Source organism: Rana temporaria, chromosome 2, assembly GCF_905171775.1.
Source record: "Rana temporaria chromosome 2, aRanTem1.1, whole genome shotgun sequence".
NCBI lineage: Eukaryota > Metazoa > Chordata > Amphibia > Anura > Ranidae > Rana > Rana temporaria.
This window is the reverse complement of record NC_053490.1, coordinates 469,352,179-469,358,393: the sequence shown is the minus strand read 5'-3', so window position 1 is coordinate 469,358,393 and position 6,215 is coordinate 469,352,179.

Here is a 6,215-nt window from a genome sequence, read left to right as displayed (position 1 = left end):
GATTGTTTGTTGTGTGTGTATTTTTGTTTGTTTGTCCTGTGAGTTTATTCTTGTTGCTGAGTGGTGTCTGTGATGGCACCCAAGCGCAGGAAGCTCAATTTTTCTCTGGTAGAGAAGCAAACTCTTGCTCGGGCCATCGTCCTATATGGGCGCTATTTACATGGCCCTGATAGCCGGAACACCTCCCCGGCCCAAAGGAAGGCGATAATCAAAAAAATAACGGATCAGATAAATGCGGCGGGGGGGGGGGGGGAGACGAGGACCACCGCTGGCATCCAAAAGAAGATTAACGATCTTAAGAGCCTGGTCCGTAACAAGATGGCCCAAATAAATGCCCATACCACGGGCACTGGAGGAGGCCCAGCCTGCCCCATCAGGCTGAGTGAGGAGCAATGGGCAGTGTCCCGGTGTTTCCAGCCAGAGCAGGTGGTGGGCCTGCGTGGATATCAATCCGATGTTGCTGTGAGGACAGGTAAGTTTTTGTTTTTTCTATCTGGTGATTAGCATGTGTGGGTGGGGGAAGGGAAGATGTGCCAAGTGTGTGGATCCTCAAACCTGTGATTGTTTTGTGTTCTCCACAGATGACCAGGAGGTTGCTGGGCCATCAGGCCAGGCTGCTGCACCATCCCCAGGACAAGAGGCTGCTGAGGAATCCCAAGAAGGGCAGGAGTCCCCAGGGGAGGGGAGTGGCCAAACCTCCCCTCATGAGGAGGTTGAGGGGGAGGAGGATGAGGGGGTGGAGGAAGAAGATATGCAGATTGGCAGGGAAGTCCTTTTGGCCTCGGATTTGTTGACCCTTGAGGCTACCCTTGAGGCTACCCCTGAGGCTACCCCTGAGGCTGGCAGCAGTCAGGCCACCATCAGGGGTAGCCCCTCCTACTCCTCCCTCAACAGGCCTCAACCCACAAGGGTCATTCTCTCCCCTCCTCCAGGGCCACAAGCCTCAGCGGCAGGCAGGATGGCGACTCTGGAGACCAGGGGGGTGGCCGAGCGTCTACCGGCCAATCTGCAGAAGGACAATGCCCGGCAGACCCGCCATCTGGGTCAGATAAAAGAGACTCTGACCCAGATGGAGCACAGCCTGGGTGCAATGAAGGAGTCAATTAGTGATGGGGCCACAAACTCATTGGCGGTCATCACATGCTTGTGTGAGCTGCAGACCGCCACAACAGGCGTGGCCCAGGAGGTGACTGCCCTGACCCAGGCTGTGCAGGACAATACCAGGGCTGGCCAGGCCAATACGGCTGCCCTCACTCTCTGTCTCACAAGGATAGCAGTGGCCTTGGAGGGAAGGCCAGCAGGAGGACAGTCACCAGGGGAGGCTCCTCCTTCCTGTGCTCACCCACCCCCCCATGAAGATACTCCCTCCCCTGCTCACCCACCCCCCTATGAAGATACTCCCTCCCCTGCTAACACCCCCCCATGAAGATCCTCCGGTTGGCCGTGGCCGTGCCCGTGGGCGGCCCAGGCGTAGCAAACGCCGCCGCTATTAATTTTGCAGGGGTACTTTTGTTTTTTATTTTTATAATTTTTTTTTGTATACTGTACTTATGATTTGTTTTATGTGTGTGAATGATGTGTGAATGTGGGGGGGGGGGGTGGCATTCCTGATTAAATAAGGGTGTCACCCTCAGTTTTGGTGGAGAAGGGATCCCCAGGACCAGGGAGAAGTGATCCCAGGTCCCTGAATGGTGTATGAATGCACAGTGACATAATTGGAGCCGTGGCGGGGCGTTACTGCTCCCAAGTACCATTGGGGGGGGGTACTTGGATCTAATCCAATTCGATGTGCATGTGATGTGTCTGTGCTAGGGACCACAGTGGTGTGCATTCATGCATTCTCATTGTGACATGTTTAATGTGCGTTTACTGTGCAAAGATACATTCTCATTGTGACATGTTTAATGTGCGTTTACTGTGCAAAGATGCCTTCTACGAGGCGTCTCCTGGCTGCTGTGCCCTCAGCAGACCGGGTAGAGTTGGTTGGGGGGGGATTGTCTGGTTCGGGGGTCAGGTCATCACATATGTCAATCTCCAGGCCCCTTCTCATGGCGAAGTTGTGTAGAATACAACATGCCCCGATGATCTGGCACACAAAGTCTGGGGAATACAACAGGGTACCCCCAGTCTTATCCAGGCATCGGAAACGTGACTTCAGGAGGCCAAATGTGTGTTCCACCACTCCACGGGTACTTATGTGTGCAGCATTGTATCTTTCCTCTCCTGGGGTTTGAGGGTTCTGGTATGGAGTCATAAGATGGGGTCCCAGTGCATATGCAGAGTCACCTGGAAGGGAAAAGACAGGAGGATGTTAGTCATGCATGTGCCCCTCGTGATGTCTGCATCATGGGGGGGGACAGTCATACCTGACACCCATGTCACTCACCAACCAGCCAGCTGTCCCCATACACGTTCTGTTCCAATTCTCTGGAGATGTTGCTGCGACGGAATATGTAGCTGTCATGGCTGGATCCTGGGAATTTGGCACAGACATGCCATATGAGGTATTTGGCATCCACTATCACCTGGACATTGATTGAATGCCAGTGCTTCCTATTCCGGTACATGTGCTCTGTCTCATGGGGGGGGCTGTAGTGCCACATGTGTGCAATCAATTGCCCCGATGGTGCGTGGGAATCCAGCAATTTGGAAAAAATTGGTCATTGTGTCCATTCGCTGGACCTCCTGGGAGGGTTTGATGAATTGATTGGCCATGCGTCTCAGGATTGCAGGGACAACCTGGTGCACACATCTGCTCATGGAGGATTGTGCCATCCCAGCCACACCTCCACTTGTGCGCTGAAAAGAGCCAGTGGCAAGGAAATGCAGTGTTGCCATTACCTTGATCAGTGGCTGCACTGCATGTGAGCGTTGTGTTGGGCTGGTGAGATCATCCTGCAGGATTGTGGTTAATTTCAGGATGGCTTCACGGTTGAATCTGAAGGTGCCATACACCTCAGAAGCAGTCATGCCAAACACATCTAGGCGTCTGCGGTATACCCTCTCCTGTGCCCTCCTCCTCCGTTCCCTCCTCAATTACGCCGCGTATCTCGAGTTAAGTCGGCGCATCTGCTTTGTGGATCAGGCCCTAAGTTACTCCCGAAATACATTTTTATTTATTTCGCATTCGTACGAAAATCCAAATTAATTAAGGTCGAATCTGTCAATTGAATGCTTATGGTGTCTGTCGGATGTTCTAAGAAGATTTGACAAAGCAGTTAAACTGTATGACGCCACAATTGTACATTTGCTGTCGAATGCTCCGCCCACAAGCTATTGTGGAAATCTAATGTTGTTTGACTAGCAATAATTATATAGTAATGTGACCTGACACAACCTGATCATAGCAGTGGCAAACCTCCATCCCTAATATATGTTAGACAAAAGAAGAGAGGAAGGATTGGGACTTTGTATGAGGCATATCACTGAATTAATATCTTGTTTATATTGATCATTGAATTGTTTATTGTTTATTGATTACAAATCAAGTTAAAAAGTGTCAATCTTTAGTCAAGGACACAATATACTGTAAATAACAGTTCACTTGTATGAATATACATTTATTATACAAAGTAAAACAACATGATTAGCAGTACAATTCCATAAAACACTCATCAATTGATAATAATTAAATAAACATAAGCAATTGCTCCTATGCCCGGTACAGTCTCGAGGATTTCCGCGGATTTGGATCCGATGGAGTGTACTCACCATCGGATCGAAATCCGCACCGAAATCCCATCGCGATGATGACGCGGCGACGTGCGCGACGCTGTCATATAAGGATACCCACGCATGCGTCGAATCATTACGACGCATGCGAGGGAGGAAATCGGACAGATCGATCCGGTGAGTCTGTACAGACCACCGGATCGATCCGCTGAAGCCGATTCCAGCGGATAGATTTCTTAGCATGCTAAGAAATTTTTATCTGCTGGAAATCGGTCGGCCCGAAAAAAATCCGTGGAAAAAGATCCGCTGGGATGTACACACCAGCGGATCTATCCGCTGGAACTGATCCGCAGATCAATTCCAGCGGATAGATCCTCTCGTGTGTACGGGGCCTGAGTGAGCAAAACTTGTCTGGGCATCAGTTCGATGTATACTCAACGCACGTTTCATGGCTCACGTCAATCATCAGGAGTATAATGCTCTAAAATTACATCAATAATATATTTAAAAATATATATTTAAACAGAGAACCATCTCTCAAAAAAGGTCTATAAATCACAATGCGGCCAATAGTGACGCCCAACCTATGTCCAAGGAGCTGCAGTATTTGTAGCCGCTGACTTAAAAAAAAAAAATTTGGCGGAACTCCGCTTTAATTCAGTGACTTACCTTCCATTTCTTCCTCTTTTATGTTGTAATAATGTAATAATTAAAATTATTAAATTATATTACTAGTCAAACAACAATATAATTCTTCTATAGCCTATGGGCGAAACATTTGACCTTAAAAGGTCGCTTGCGGTGATCATATGTTTTTAGCTCATTCGTCGAACCTTCATGTCGAACGGTATTACCGCAGATTCGATAGACACAGATCGCTATTGTCAACGGTATCTCGAATCCTCTATCTATCTATATCGAACTGTTGTCGCATCAATGCGAAAATATACTGGATACAAAAATAAAGCAATTTTTTATTTTGGATCTTTCAGATTTAAGATTTTGCGCGTTTGTTAACGAACACGGAAATCCCAGAAATTCAACTTAAATGCATTCGGACGATAATAAATTCACATGTCTACCGCAATATGATCATACTCAGAGGCCTGTACAATTGGACTTTGCTGCAACATTCATATGGGGGAAGGGAACGGACAGTGACGACACCAGGAACTAGCATGGAGCTGGCTACCGGCAAAGTTGTCTGCGAGGCTTGTGTGGAGTGAGGGAGAGACCTCTAACAACAGAGGCCCAGATTCTCAAAGGGCTTACGACGGCGCAACGCCATTTGCGCCGTCGTAAGTCCTAATCTGGGCCGTCGTATCTATGCGACTGATTCTTATAATCAGTTACGCATAGATATCCATTAGATCTGACAGGCGTAAGGCTCTTACGCTGTCAGATCTTAAATGCAATTTTTTTTCCCGCCGCTAGGTGTCGCCTCGTCGTTTTCCCCGTCGTCTATGCAAATTAGCTATTTACGCGAGATTCCCGAACGTACGCGCGGTCGACGCAGTGAATTTACGACGTTTCCGTAATCGTAAACTTACCCCTGCTATATGAGGGGTACGTTTAGGAAGGTCCGTCGTATGCCATGTTAAGTATGGCGTCGGGTCAGCGTCGTCTTTTTCCGTCGGTTACGTCGTTTTACTAAGTCGTCCACGAATACGACTTTACGTCAATGACGCTCACGTCGGCGTCATTGACGTTTTCCGTCGTGAGCTGGAGCATGCGCACTGGGTTATTTTTCCGCCCGGCGCATGCGCAGTTCGATCGGCGCGGGGGCGCGCTTAATTTGAATACAAGCCGCCCCCTTTGAATTACGCGGCCATACGCCGGGCTATTTACACTACGCCGCCGCAAATTACGGAGCAAGTGCTTGGAGAATACGGCACTTGCTCCTGTAAGTAGTGGCGGCGTAGTGTAAATAGCTTACGCGATGCCGCCGCAGGATGTACGAGAATCTGGCCCAGAGTTTTTATGCTTATTATAGACTGATGCGCTGGAAGTACCAGTGTAATGTGAGTGCCTTGTGCTTTTGTGTATTCAATAAATCTCTTTTTTAAACAATATAAGCACTATTCGATTTTCCTTTCTATATACTGTGGATTTTACGGGCCATCTGAGAGGAGATAGTGGAGAGGAGGCTTGGAATGCGCTATTTTGTAGCCTGGAGAGGCTAACAAGCTGTTTGTGACCCTACTTGGCTGTAGTGGTCACAGTACATGAGGTGAAATTACTCTTGGAGGGGGGCGCACGTCGCGCTGATATATTCGTCTTCACCATTTTTGAGCGGAGCGGATAGAGTAAAAGACACCACTACCGCGGAAAATCCAACAACAATTGTCCGATGGAGCATACAAATGGTTAGATTTTCCAACAACAGCCTGTCATCACACTTTTCCCGTCGGAAAATCCGATCGTGTGTACGAGGCTTTAGAGTGCTGTACCCAACCTATTGCTCAAAACAGCAATCTGAACAAGCAAAGTGGTATATATAATAGCTACATTTGCATTTCAATGTCATTGTGTACAGGCAAAAC